At 45.0% G+C, this 15,329-nt stretch overlaps 1 long non-coding RNA gene across 3 annotated transcripts in view; it reads left to right on the forward strand.

Moving 5' to 3' along the window:
• LOC116486559 overlaps positions 1-15,329 on the forward strand; it is an 87,580-nt gene that overhangs the window by 38,439 nt on the left and 33,812 nt on the right. For all 3 annotated transcript variants that reach the window (XR_004252974.1, XR_004252973.1, XR_004252975.1), the window contains exon 2: positions 5,452-5,816. This is a non-coding gene — a long non-coding RNA (uncharacterized LOC116486559). The remainder of the gene's footprint in view (positions 1-5,451; positions 5,817-15,329) is intronic.

Consider the following 15,329-nt stretch of genomic DNA (forward strand, 5'->3'; position numbering starts at 1 on the left):
AGAGCAGGAGACACAAATTGCTGTCCCTTGCTTTGTATCCTTGTGCATCAGGTGTACAAGACTTATTTTCCCCTTACACATATCCCACGCCAGCAGCATTTGGGAACTGAAATGTCCTTGCTTCTGTGTAAAGGGAGTGGGCAGCTGGAGGGAGGGCAAGTGTATTGCAGCTCCCCTCTCATCATCCACACCCAGCTACAGCTGTAAGTGCAGGAGAGGGATGGTTTGTGCTGAGCTCTGGCACAGATGTTCTGAAACAAAGCGGAAAAAAAAAAAGGTTTTTAATGAGTTTGTTCATTGGCCATGCTTTTGGTGCATCACCGAGCAGTTGGGTGTCTGTTCCTGCTACACAGGGAGCCTGATTGCATCTCAGATGGAACTTAGCCCGAAATGGTCATTTTTGATAGATTTTGTATTTTTCAATAGTCTTTTATCTTTTTTTCTGGGTCAAGCAGTTCAGTATCTCTTGAGAATGACACTCTAATGCATTGCAGGGCACCTTTTGCAGAGAGGAGAAGGTGTGGAATGCTATTTTCCTTATTAGAGGTGATTTTCATAACATGCAATAAAATGATTTTTCTTGCTGCTGTGATCTACTAGGTTGAGGAAACATTCTTGTCTTGAATATTGCAAAACAAGGCTAATTAATATTTCCCTTACAATTCCTTCCTTTGGTCTTTTCTATGCAATGGTCTTCCTTTTATTAGGGGAATATCTCCTTCCAGTCCCCATTAGGGAACACTAACATTTTTCTCTTGATTCAGCTATGTCAGCTGGTGCAGATGGAGCAGAAGCTTATTAAATCTCACCCTAAAAATGATCAAGATGACATTAGATACTTAGAATGTTAGATTGTGGGGCATTTGCATAAAATTGTGCTTTTTGTGTTAAATCCCCTTCAGGCTTAGAAGAACACTGCTGCTCAGCAGTGTTTTTTAAATAGTGTCCCTGTTCGTAGTACTCATTTGGAATATTTTTAAAATTGTATAATCCTGACATGCATTGTGTGTGTGGAAAACTTGGGCTCTAAAACCAGTGTCCCTCGGTCTGTTCTGGGGTGTTGGTTCAGGTTGGTTGGCAGATCCGTACTGAGTAGGGGTGAAGAGTCCTGAATGGATGTGAAAGGGAAGGATTTGTGTAATAATACCTAAAATTGAACATTTAAGTGTATGTTTTAAAAAGTGCACTTCTATGTGGAACTATTAAAAGAATCAGTAGTTCTTGGAAGTGTTTTTTTTTTTTTTTTTTTTTTTTTAATATCAAATGATTTGTCATTGTGAAGAGTGTAGGATGGAGATTCCAGTCTTGCTGGAGGATCCACAATGTGCTTGTCTTTCACCTTCCAGCCTCTTTTGGTTGGTGTTCATAGAAAGGAATTGACTTAAAAAGTCAATTTTGAATGAATTTGAATGAATTGACTTAAAAAGACAGTTTGAATGAAAAAATGTAGGGTGGGACATGAAAAACAGTTGTGGCCTTTACCTTGTTTTCCTATGACACTAGCGGGTGACATTGGCAGTAGGATGATGGTTGGATCGGATGATCTTGAAGATCTTTTCCAACCTTAATGATTATATGATTCTATGTAATACAAACAGTGGCTTTTGCAGTCCATGTGAGGGTATGTTGGTGTGATGCACAGAGGCAAAATTACTGACTTTTGGGGCTAATGAGCAAAGTGAAGCCATCTCCTCCTGCCTGGCACTGGTAGTTGGGTGTGCCTTCACCTGGGAGCAGGCTGCTGGAGCATTAGCAAAGTGCCCTCCCCTCGTGAATCACAGCCCAGCCATGGCCACATTTTGTGATCAAGGAGCAAAAGCCTCTCTCTAGAGACCACCTTGTGAAGCCATCAAAATGAGTCAGGTTACTCCAAGAACTTGACATTACTAAGTGAGGTGGGAAAAGGAGCCTTTATGATTTTGGTGGTAGTAGGGAGAAGCACAACAGAATATTTGAAGTGTTTTGGTTTAAGGGTTGTGTTAGTTGCCCTGTTATAAGGACATAAATATGATGGGTAGACAAGCACGCTGTTACTGCTGTCCTTCCATGACTCCATGAAGTAAACAAGCTCAGACTGCATGCTTCCTCACTGATGAAAAACACAAGCCCTGTTGACCTGGAAACCCCTGATACTGCAACTGAATCCTCTGCCAGGTTCAGTCTGCAGCTCTTTTTGGATTCTGAGTTTGAGAGCAGGGTGGTAACAAACGAGGAGACGTTTCAGAGATGACCTGAACTGATTCACCAGCTGCATGCTGTTGCAAGGGACAGCCTAAGCTTAATCCTGCCCTCTTCTTTCTATCAACGCTGGTGTTGAGTCTCCTTCAGCTTACCAAACTGGGAGGAAACCATTCCCCTTTGGTGTCTGGGCTATGAATGGTGGTGAATTGTATCTGCTCCTTGAAGGATCTGATGAGTGCATGAGCTGACCTCAGGAAGGGCAGGGGCAAAGGAAGGAGAGAAGGGGGACAGAACTGTGTCCAGTGGTGACAGCTCTTGCTAAACTCAGTCACACCACAAGCATTGCTGACTTCCAGCATTTGTACCTGCAACCATTTGCTTAAAACGGGATGGAGAATATCTAGAAAAATAGAGAAGTTTTGTTTTCCTTTTTCCCCCCCCTTTCTTCTGCTGGTTAATGTTGACTTTGAGGAGACTCTGCAGGTGGACATGTGTTTCTGCACAGGAATGTAGTGAAACCATTTGAGGATGCTGATGCTGTGTTTTGGAGGGGTGAGCTCGGCGTGTGTTGACTGAGTTGCCTGGTGGATGGGAGCAGTGGAGACAAATACCCCTGCTTGTTTTTATGTCCATAATAAAGTTACCACTGCAATTACTACTACATCAGATAGTGAGGCTTAACAGGTCCCTCACTGCACTTAACTCATGTGGTTGGTTTGTAATGAGCATGCTGAAGTGGAAAACAGCCCTTTCCTTAAAACAAAAAACACCCTTTGTTTTTCAAAACGAGCCATTGCACTTGGGACTCTAGTGGTAAATATTTAACAAGTGGAACTCCTTATTCCTTTCTCTTTTCCCCTGCATTTCTTAATTATCAATGAGTCTTTCTAACTTGTTTTTCATTGGGCTATTAATCATCTGGGGCTCTCCTTGGGCACTCTCCGTAGTTCTTTGCTTGCTGCTGTTTTCCTTCAACTCGTGACTCCTCCTTGCTGTCCTTGAGAAGGAGCTGTGGGCTCCGAGCACTGCTGTCTGTTTTTGCAGCCGAAACCTTACTTGTTTGGAGCTGAACACATGTTCAGCGCGTCCTGTTCCTCCGTGTGGGTGATTGAACTGTGCCCTTGTCTGCAAAAAGTAGAGTTATTCTTCATCAGGGGATGAGAAGGATGAATGTGTTTCTCAAGTGCTGGACCGTGACTTGCAATATGTAGACGTACTGCTGGGCTTTGCTACCAGCCAGCTGCATGACCTTCAGTCAGTTATTTAGGGCGAGACCTGCTGGTGTTAGGCAATGCTTGGAAGCAAACTGCAAGGCTCAAGGAGAGCAGCAAAAGGCTGCTGAAAGCCTGGAAGGGACAGAGCTGGAGGTGGAGGTAAGGTCTTCAGAGCAGGCAGAGTGCTGATAGCTATAATGACCTGGTGGATTTTAAGAGCAATTTGGAATGAACTGGAAAATAGTCTTCCCAGGTTTTTCTCTGGGCACAAGAGTGTTTGACCTCCATCCACATTCCAACCTGGGACAGCCTCATATATTGTCCTCACAGCCTGGAGTGGAAGGTGGTGAGCACATCACAGAATCATAAAGTATTAAGGTTGGAAGAGACCTCCAAGATATCTGCTCCAACCATCCCCCTACCACCAATTTCACCCACTAAACCGTGTCCCTAAGTACCAAGTCTAACCTTTCCTTGAACACCCCCAGGGACAGGGACTCCACCATCTCCCTGGGCAACCCGTCCCAGTGCCTGACTGCTCTTTCTGAGAAGAAATGTCTCCTCGTTTCCAAACTGAACCTCCCCTGGCGCAACTTGAGGCCATTCCCTCTAGTCCTATCTGCCATCTCATGAAGGCAGATGCTTAAAATGAGCATTAATCATCAGTGTTGTTGGTTTATCAGTTGTCCCAACCCTCACAGCCTAACTAGAAAGGGATGGACGTTTTTGTAAAAGCACAGAGCACGCGTCCGCCTGCCTGTTGGTCCTCCATAGCCTCGGGTCCTTCTGCCACCCAGCTGGCTTTGCAGGAAGGAGAGAGTAGAAGAAAATGGGAAAACAATGGTTTTGTTCATTTGACAGTGAGAACCGTTAGGCTCAACTCCTGGGAGAAGTGGGCAAAGTGTGTTAAGTCTTGTAGTTCACAACCTAAATATGTTGGGAAGACACCGGATTTCAGCGGGTTACGGCGTTATCAGTCCCATTGGTGGCAGTTGTGACTCAGGTTAGCCTAGGTTCTGTTAAGACTGCATCTTTCCTGCAGAGAAGGCAATTTTTTTTTGTATTCCCTGGTAAGACAAAGTATTGATTAAAGGCAGGTGTCATACTCAAGGTGATGAAAATATGATCAAAGTGAGTGGAATTTTATTTAAAATAAGCATGCGTTTCTTCAACACTTTAAAGAGGGGAAAAATTATGTCTTTTGTTCATTTAATTATTCACTTCATTATTTCTTATTTTTTACATCTGGTGACGTTTCAGCTTCTTGAGGAAAGATAGGACTTTATTGACACAATTAGCAAAACAAATTATTATCACACCTTTTATTTAACCCTGTGCTATTTAATCTATTTGCTTGCACTTTCATTACTCATTTGCTTGGTTACGTTACACAATGATATCACCTTTCCTGTGCTGCTAGAGCTAAAACAAAGCAAAAAAAAAATCTTTTGGCTCTGAGCTGCTCTCTGCTGTTTTTATTACAAATGAACTAGAAAGCAATGTTGGGCAGAGAGTTATTTGAGTTTCCTTTCACTGCTGGCTAGGCATTATTTCCGGGCCTGGCAATTCTGGCTGTGTTTGTGTGACAGTTTTCTATCTTACAATAACAAACAAAAATCCCAGCAACTTTATTCCCAGCACAATTAGTAATATCAGATTTTAAAAGGAAAATAAAATAAAAGAATTCCGATGGTTTTATACAGTCAAATGACTAGAATCTTTATGACTGATTCCTTGGTATTTTGAGCCACTTTGCTGAGAGGTTTGTATTTTATTTGGACATGGAGGCAGGCGGTGTGCTGTAGCTGGTAGGAAGTGCAAATTAGGTTATTTTATTTGAGATCTGAGATGTCAGGGTTAGGATACAGCTGATCCTAACATCGGGATATTCCCTCCACCTTGGCCCAGACTCTTAACAGTGTGATGCTACCAGCTGTGGGTGGACATTTCTCTTGGAAATTAGGAAGGCAGGTGGTCTACCATGGGAAGAGCCTGTGCTTTCTGCGTCCCTGTGGCTGCTGTTGTATAATGGCTGTTCCCTTTCCTCTCTCCAAAGGTCCCAGCCCCGTGCTTTCCACCACTCTGGAATAACATCTGAAGGAGCCCAGCAGCACAGTCCTTTCCATAGCTTCCAAGGATTTTTAGGATCATGGGATTTATGGACCCACAAAACCCTCTGAAGAACATCAGCTGCAGACAAAAGCATTGGGAAATTCCTACCGTCTTCTTGCCCTTTGTTTTTTCCTTGGTCACCGAATTTGGGAAGGAAGCATGTCTGTCCTGAGGATTATAGCAGAGTAGTTACTCGCCACCCTTACTGGAATACGGTTTCTCAAGACGGAGCGATTATTGCGCAAGGCAGAAGGATATTTTTTCCCTTTCGCAGAGCAGTTCTGGTGCAGCAGTCGTCATGTCCAGCAGGTACGTAGAGGTTTCTCTCATTTACCAGCCATTTGGGTTTCCTGATGTTTAGGAAGTGAATCATTTTGTTTCCTTACTAGCCTCTGCTAAAAGGTAAGACCTTTCCAACTGTTTGGCACCGTGCTTTGAGGTGGCTTTTCCTCGTTAGGACTCAGGCAGTATTTGAAAGTTTTTTTCAAATATTTGAATATTTGAGGTTCTTGTGGGACCCAGCCTGGTGCTGCACACTTAGGGCATGCAGGAGCTACCTGGTGTGACTGCGAGGGATTTGGGGAAAATGTTTGAAAGTTTTGACAGCCGAGGAAAGGGGTGGCTTTATTGGCTCATCATTATGGCTCGTTATTCCTCCTCCTGGACCGCCCCCGGACACTCAGCCAGTTACTTGGCATATTTGTAACTTGGAGCAGACACCAGATGTGTGTGAACCTGCTTATCAAGCTTCGTCCCGTAATTTCAAAGTGATGATATGGGTGTTTAATCCATTTTTTCTCATCTTAATGTAACAGTATTTCTGCTGAAGAATAGCATCATTTAGAGGATGATTTATCCTATAAAAAGAAGATGGCTTAAATTTCAAAATTAAAATGATTCCCATTCAATATAGACATAGATAACTCCGTAATTGCAGTGATGATTACAAAATGTACATTTTTATAATCACAGTGACTTAGCTGTTTTTCTGAAGGTGATGAGCTTTTTTTTTTTTTTTTTTCTTTTTTTAAAGTCCTTAAACACCAGAAGTGGATCATTCTGTTGGTCTCTGGGGGTGTCAGCTTGCTGTCAAAATCCTAATTTTGACAATTGCATTGGCAGTTTTGGGAAGAATCTGCTCATGTGTGCTGATGCAAAGAATGCTTTTTTAAATAGATAGAGAATAGGGGAGAAAAGTTAGCTCTTTGAATCTAGCTTCTGGGTTTATTTATTTCTCCTATACAAAGAAGAGGTGCTAAAGGGAAAGTGCTGAAAATGCTGTACTGTACATTTTTTCTGCGTTCCCATCAGTGTGTGTGAGGCATTAGAAGTTTAATCTTAATGCTTTGTAAGCACAATTTTATATCAGATTAAAGGAAGGAAATGGAGCTGGGGGTAGAGTCTGTGCGGGGAAACAAAATTGGTTGACAAGCTCTTGAATTTGGTGAGACCTGTAGGCCAGACTGAGATGGCAGACAGAGATTGAGAATAAAAAGGTTCTTTGCCTTACCTAGCAGGAAAGTTGAGTGCTTACTGTGCCTCTCATAGAGACCAGAGTTTAACTGCAGAGAGGTAAAAGCATCAACGTAACAGTGAGCTGGGGAAGGTCATGTGCATTGCTTGTGTTTTGTGCTCTGTGGAGGGCTCTGCATTGAGCTGGTGGCCTGCAGGGTTTGGGGCAGAGGCATCCCCACGTGCCAGGATGCTCTGTGTTTGGCTTGACCTGCTGAATTCCCATCACTCACTTGGCATGTTGCAATCTGTCTCAAATGGCTTAGAAAATACGCTGGAAAATAATCGCATTTCTTTTTCCTAGTGACGTGCTTCTTCCATATGTTTGAAGGCAGCTTTCTTGGGTAGCTGAGAGAGAAGAAAGAGAATTAGGAAGTTTGTTTTCTGCAGCTGACTCCTCCAGTGACACCAAATCTGTGCCTCTGGTAAAGTCACCAAGAAATATGTTTTCTTGTTCCATTCCACACATGCAGGGTGATACCGTTGTGTATGGTAGCATTTAGGTTTCTTCTCCTCCCCTAGTTTTAGGTCCTTCAGCACACAGAAGCAAATTACCAACCCCAATTAAACTCTGCTGAGGTTCACAAGGCCTTGCAGAGCCTCACTCTGCTCTCGCTGAGGCTCTGACCTGTACCTGGAGCTAGGCGTGCCGTGGATGCCACCGCCGAGCAGCCCCAGCTCTGGTGTCTGGGCTCAGGAGCTACTCCTCCATCCAGGCAAGGGCTTTGCTCAGAGCCTCCTCACCTTCTGCTCTGGCTTCAGAAACAACTGAAAACCCAAGGCTGGGCTCCTCCATTACTTGGAGCTCAGCCATTCATTCAGTGCTGATAGTTTCCCTTCCTTAGCCTGAACTAACTTTAAAGGGTTGGCAGTGCCCGCTGTGTGAAAGTCCGGAAAGTTGTTTGGCCCATTTCTGTTGGTTATTTCCCGATCACAGAAATTCCTGGTGTTTCATTAACTAGCTCCTAAAAACTTCTAAGGCACCCAAGATAGAGAGATCACTGGAAGTGTGAGCTTTCTAACTACGATTTAAGCAAACACGGTCGATATCTGAGGTCCTTTCCTTTTTTACTTTTGCGGTGAGCTGTTTGATAGTGAAGTTGCAAACCAGTTCTCCACTTGTTACTGTAGGATGTGAAAAGATTCTTTGTCAGCAGTGTTCTGCAGCAGCATGAGCTTTATCTTTTGTACATAACGAGGAGCTCCGAGCCAAAAAAAAGACCTAATTAGAGCCTGCAACACCTGCAGAAGACTTAGAGCGTATGTGGAAAATGTGTTTATTGGTCTCCTCCCAGCCCTGTTGCTCAGCCTTTCAGGAACAGCATCTCTATAATTTGATGTGAGGGAGTTCCCTGGGTTTCCTCTTTGTTGAAAGAGCAAAGTAAGCGTGATCACCGCTCGTATACTGGATTCTTTGTGCATCTGCAGTGCAAGACAGGGCGTAGGCTTTGATTCTGGAGTACCAGTGGTACTCAAGTGTGCCTCATGAATCAGGCTGTTTGTTGCTCTGCTCCTGTGCTGCAGTCACCTTGGTGCTTCTGCAGATGCCTGTTTGGAAACCGGCCAAAAGCTGTCCACCACACGTCATTTAGAGCAGCCCCAGTGTCACTTCACACTGGATGAGTCCTCGCTGGCACTGGGCGTGGAGCAAAGCTGCAGTGGATGTGACCCAAATCTTCCATTCTGCATTGCCTGTTGCAAACACAGTCCTGCCTGTTCTGTGGGAGCTGTGGGACTATGCACACCTGAGCCTGGCTGTGTGTGCAGGTGGCACAGGTAAGGGAGCCTGGCAGAGCTGGGATACAGCTCCCACTTGGTGCATTTCACTGGGCATGCTGCTTACACTGCATTGTGTTGCTCTGCATCCATCCCATGCGTGTCTATGGACAGAAGCATGTTATTAATTAATAATAATAATTAAAAAAAGCTTCAATTTATCTTATTATGAGGGTACTGTATATGGGTGTGCAAGTTGGTGTGTCTCAAAAGCACATGGTTGATTTGGAGATTGCAACAGCAATATAAAAATTATGGCTGTGCTAAATTGGCTTTACCCGCGGTTACGTGAGAGTGAAAAGCAGCCCTGGCACATTGCAGAGATGCTCCTGCCATGACTAACCCCGCACTCTCACTGGAGAGGAATTTGTCAGTGCCCAGCACAGATGAACACTGAAATTGCAGGTTTGCAGAAGTCTTTCACAGCTGGCAGCAAATACAAGAATTGCAAGTATTTGTTGGTTAAAGGGGAAAAAAAAACCCTCAAAGCTATAAAACAAATTTGACAATGCAGATTTTTTAGTGTGGAGTCTTACTTTCTTTATGGCTCTGTGAGCTGAGTGTATTGAAGCTCAGCAAAGGAAGAGGATTTAATCTACAAACTCTGTCTCTTGCTTGATGGTTTCCTGCTTCTAAAAATGTCTCCCGGTTCTGTGGAATTGGGGCTGAAACTATTTGCAGCTTTCAGTTTGTGGGTGACTACCTTACCACTTCAGCAAACTGGATTTTCAAGGGTGTGGGGGAGTAAATGTGCTGTTAGAAGTTTCTTATCTCGGGTGCCAGAAGTCCATTTGTCATTATAAAAAATACTTACAACTTAAATCCTTGAATTCACTTCTTGCTCCAGGACGTCACTTGGGGAAAGTGGAGGTGCTGCTGATGCTGAAATTTTGCTTCAATCTTTCCTTCCCTGTCCTTGCTGGCGGATTTCGAGGAGAACAAGCTGGGGGGCAAGTGGTGCTTGTGGCCCCTTCACTCTTTTTTTTTTTTTTTTTTAAGGTCTGGAATAATCGTGCTAGCATGTGTTGAATGGTCCTCTGTTTATTACTTCAAGATGTTTCTTGGTGCTTTCCATTGACTAAAGCATCGCAGCGATTACTTTCAGGGTATAACTCGTCCTTACTGTGACCTTTGCTTTTGCTGTGAATGACTATTTGCAGTTGCTGATTTAGCATGCCCAGTAAGTACTGGCTGCCTATCCACACGCTCACGGTGCTGCTCCAGATTGTCCTTAGGAAGAAACAGTGAAATACCACCAGATGCAATATTGCTACAACCAGCAAGGCAAGGATGTCAGCTTGGCTACTGAATCCCTCATACTACATTGCAGGGCTCTGCGGAGGTGTCGACAGGCTGTTTTCGTGGGCTCCCATCTGCTGAGCAGTGTGATGTGGATTAATATTGAGGAACTCGTAGTGAAATTTGCCTCATGCCACTAAAATGTAAAACCTCCAAAGCTGGCTGGCATCCCGAGGCTGCGAGAGGCCCTGGGAGGGGGCCTTTCACTAAAGGTGTCAGGACTTGCAACACACCAACCCCCCCTGTATGTGAGCAGGAGGGGTTTGTAATTAAGTTTAAATCATCTCCAAAGCAGCCTGCTTGCTGATTTTGGGCTGCAGAAGAGCCCTGCAACCCAGAAAACACCTGCCATGAGGTCAGATTGCTGCGGAGGTGTCATGTTGTGAGGTGAGGCAGGTGAGGGCTTCTGGAAGGGTTTTGTGGAAGTTACAGCAGGGATGAGCTGCCTTCTGCTCTAGGAAGCAGCACCCATGTGGTGTTGGCGTTTGGGGCCAAGTGGAAGCCATGGTCTATTGCAAAAACCTAACTGCAGTGCCCTGGCATGAGGCACTGAATGGCAGGGGTGATGGCTGGATTGGCAGCGCTGGTGTTGCTCTTGGGCAGTGGCCAGTTCCAAGGAAGAGTCCTTCAATCTCTGCCATTTTACGTGGTTATCTGGGAGGATGTGAGCTGAGGCTCCCTAAAGGTTGGGAGAAGTCAACTGGTTGAGCTTTGGGATACAAGGGGAGGGTATATGTCTTGCCCCATGGACCCGAAGGGAAATACTTGCTTGTGGGGTCCGGGACCCCCACCTGGAGCTGGGGTTACCCTCAAAAAAGAGGGGCATCCCAGCAGGATCTGCCAGGACTCCTGGTCCTGCAGTATGAAATCCAGTTCAGAAACAAAGTACTGTTTTGTAATTTTTTTTATTTTTATGAAACATAAATGAACTTGACTGGTCCTTCCCTAGCAGGACAGAAACCTCACACCCGTCTTCCTGGTTATCCCAGCATTGTTTTTAAGATCCTGAAGCTTCACCCATTCTGCTTTGCAGGAAGCAATCATTGTATTGCCTCCTTTTTACATTAGCAATTTCAAAGCCATCAGGTCAAATCCCAGCCTGCAATGGCTTTTTATTTCTGAGGCCTTTCGGCTCAGCTCCCTGGCATGAGGTGCCAGCATCCTGGTGGTGAATCGATGCTCACTGCTGGCACCGTCCCTTGTTTTCCACTCAGCCTTTTGCAGAGAGAAACTCCTTCAGCTGTGCTCCTTGTGCTGTTTTATCTCGTGCTGAGCAGCGTTGTGTTCACACCAGCATCAGGTGGGTTTTGTTTGACCTTTGCCCTGCTTAAAAATTAAATAACAAAGTACTAGGAAGAAAAATAATCTCCCTGATAAGCATTTTTTTCCTACTCTTTCTGTACTTCACGTGGGAGCCAGCTTACTCTGCTTTTGGATGACTAAGGAGGAAATTCTTTTTTGGTTAGGGCAATGCTGAGAGTTTGCTGGAATTTTTTTTATCACAGGTTTATCACTTCCTCCCTTGAAATCCGTAACTGTTACAGCATGAGGCAGAAAAATATGATGGTGACTGTAAGTTATGGCATTTGTGTTCCATGGAAAGGATGCAGATAGCTAATAGGCTTTTTCCAGGTTTTCTCTGTTTCACATGGAGAATTTGCTCCTTATCCAGATGTTTTTGTAACAAATAAACAGTCTGGGAATGAGTCTCAAATGTTCTAGCAGCTCTCATCTTTGAAATGTCTTCTTTTTTTTTCTTGTTTAAATTAATTAATACTCATATCTTGAGTATAGGTGAGTGCAAGTCTGCTCATTGTACAGATAGGTACTTCTGATTTATCACAGGTCTCTGAGAGATGACAGGGTCAAAATCAAGTTTGTGTCTGACGAGTTTCTGGTTCATCTTGTTAATCTCCATACCTTCTCGATTTATAGAGGGGATCTGGATGTGTATATCTGGAGGACACAGCTGGTGTTTGGACATAGCAGCACCTCAGAGGAGCCTTGCCTGTTGGCTAAACACGTGTTTATTCTAGCAGCATTTGCTTCCCAGTGGTGTTGCTGTGATTTCCCTGTTGATCCTCTCGAAAAGGCTGACAGGGCTTCTGAAAAGGTTTGACACTGCAAAGCGTTGTTTATTTGTGAAAGTATTATTACATTTTGAATATCTATTATTCATCTCCTTGTTCTAAAACTGACAATATATCACAAAATTGCTCTTAGATTTCAGAGCTTTGAGCAAAAGCTGTTTTTGTCTCCAGCTTCCTATGGCAGTGCTGGGAAGTGCCTTACCCTTTGTATCTCCTTAGTCTCCTTTTATGAATAGTGAGTGATGGCGGGGAAGTATAAAAGAGAGCAGAGGAGCTGGTTTGATGTTCATAAAAGGCTTTGATAAAAGATGCAGCACATAAACTTGATATTGTATCCTATTTTTAACTTCTTAAGAGCACAAAGCGCTCAGATCCAATATTTATGTAAATGCAAAAGGGGGGGGGCTGCGTTTTTTTTATTTTTATTTTTTATTTTTAGGATCGGCTCAAATAAAATGGCAAAGGCTCCATTTAGCATCCCAGTAAAACTTGGAGTTCCTGTGTCTGGTGGAGCTGAAGTGGCAGAGTTAGTGGCACGGCTGGTGCTGGAGGAGTGGCTCTGCCCACTGACCACGGGGCCAGCACCCAGCATGAGCAGCCATGGGATGCAGGGGTGAAATTTTCCCCATGTTCCCACATTTCTCACAATCGATCTCTCCCCTGAGAAGCAGAAAAATAAAGTGTTTGAGAGAGAGGGCAGCTCCTCTCGTTTCTGTACAAGTCAGATTACGGTAAAGGCATCTCTGTAATAAGCAGCTTTGCTTGCTCGGTAGGAGATGAGAGGCTGTGTGCAGACGGGGTAATTTGGGTTTTACTGATGAAAGTGCTTGTCATTATTTCCAACCTCCTACATGTTTCGGTGTTCTCTTTAATCTCTTCTATCAGCCTTGCTCGCAGTGTGCCTGCATACCCATGCATATTCATGTGCGGAGCTGTGATTCAGGAATGTACATACGAGCGCACACATAAAGCTCATTAAGGTGCTTTCCTGTCTGCGTGTGCATACACATGCAGGGATGGAAATTGTCTGCAAGGAGAAGGGCGTGTAGCGCAGTGGCACAGTTGTTTGCGTGGTTGGGTTATTCATCCGTACGCAGGCTTTCGCCCTGGGTCTCGAGAATCCCAGTGGTGACGGCAGCATGCAAACCTGATTTTGATGTCACCGTGGTGCCTGATCACAAGCATCTTGCTTTTATTTTGTTGGGGAGAGGTGTCTTGAGCCAGGGAAGCTCAGAATGGGGAGATGGTGCTGAGTCCCCCCTTGTTGCAGTGTTGAGAAAGGTTTTTATCTTGATCTTGAGCACAGCCAAGTAGCTGCTGGTGGTGGTTTTGAGTACTTCAGCAGCAAGCGCTCCTCTGAGGGGCTGCTCAAATCAGCAGATGGGCTAGGAATAGACGGATTTGGGCAAAGATGTCTCAGTCTGCCACCTGTCTGAGGTGCATATGCCACCTTCTGCTCAGGTCCTCACATGGGAACTTTCTGAAGGGAAATACCAGCCTTGGGCAGTCATCAGGAGATGCTGAGAAGATGCTTGGGTGTTGCTCGCAGTCCTCTTCTGCCTCTGCTGTCAGCCTGGGAGCTGGCAAAGCTGAAGCTGAGCATCTGCAGGATGAAATGCTCTGTCCAGGTACCCAGGCTCGCGGCAGACCCGCGTGGTGCTGCTTGATAGCCCCACACTTCGTCTGCACCTTCCTCCCGTCTGTATCGCAGCAGAGGTGAGTCCCAAGCATGTAAGTCACTTATATCCCGAGCCTTTTCGTGCACCCACACACAACTTTACAGGATGAATAAGATGAAAATACCTCGTCCAAAGAGTAGTTAACTTCTTTGGGCTCATCTGTAACAGTGCAGCACCATGGAGCTTTTATCAGAAGCGTGTCAGTAGATGCGATGTCTTCAACCTGTGGCAGATGGTCAGTTACCCATGGGTACTCTACAAGCTATTGGAGAACTTTTTAGCATTGGAATGGACACTGTGGTTAACTGGAAAAGCTGAACCTTAATCCAGTAAAGACACAGGGGACAGTTCAGTGTGGGACTTGCTGACCTGCACTTAAATCCGTGGTGGGATGCAAGCCACTTGAGGTGGGCTGCTTGCACAGTCTCAGGTGTTCTGAGGTGTTTGTGCCTTGCCTTGCTACATGCTGTAAAGCAGTTCAGCTGCTTAAATTGTGTTTTCAGGAGCAATTCAGATGTTTCATTGCAAGTCACAGAGGACCAGGCTCTGAGGTGCACCAGGGGCTCCCCAAAACCGGGCTGCACCAAGCACGGATGTGCCAATGCATTTGATGCTTGGCTTTCCTTTGAAGCATCCTCGCTCTGCACCCGTCGCATTCTTCAAGCCAGATTTTACAGGCTTTCTTATTAAATGAGCACTTTTGTGTAGCTGTGCTGAAGCAGGATCCCAGCAGGAGGAGCGCTGCCAGCTGTGAGAGGCAACCCAAAACAACAACAAGAGAAAGTGTCCAGATGAAAGGTCTGGTAAGCATCAGGGTCTCCTCTGCCTTGTTTTCAGGCTCTTCTGTAATCAACTGTCATTTTGGGGTCTGGGCATAGTGGAGCTCAGCAAGTACAGATTGAAACTTAAACAAACAGTGACTCTTCTATAAATATTTAGCTCGCAGTGTTTAGGAACTGCTGGGAGCAGGAGACAAAATAAATTTGAAGTTCATGACTGTCTGAAAAAGCTATTGGAGGATGGCACTTGGTCGCTGGACTGGCTGGCATGTAGGTTTTGAGTAGCTCTTCCTCTATTTTTCCTGAAGGAAAGGGCATATTTAAGCATCCTTTGCAGAGAAATGAGATTGCACTTTGCCAGTGTTTGCACATACTGTTTTTCCAAAAATACACCAGTGGGAAGAGCAAGGGTAAGGCTGAGTTCTTTGACCCCTGCTGCAATTAAGCCTGCCCTGCAAGTCACTGACAGCAGGGCTTGCCTCAGAACAGTTGCCACTTGTCTGCTGGATAAACTAATTTTGTCTTTGTTTTCACTGCAATGGGCAGAAGCAACCTCAGGGGCCGTGTCCTCTGAGGTTCATTGAGGTTTGTGGGGTTTCAGAGCATGGTTGTGCTGCAGCAGAGGTTCAGCGCGAGGTGGAGATCTGCAACTCAGCTTCTCTAACTCAGTGCCCAAGAACTGGGGCT

The sequence above is a fragment of the Aythya fuligula genome, chromosome 2, assembly GCF_009819795.1.
Source record: "Aythya fuligula isolate bAytFul2 chromosome 2, bAytFul2.pri, whole genome shotgun sequence".
NCBI classification, from domain to species: domain Eukaryota; kingdom Metazoa; phylum Chordata; class Aves; order Anseriformes; family Anatidae; genus Aythya; species Aythya fuligula.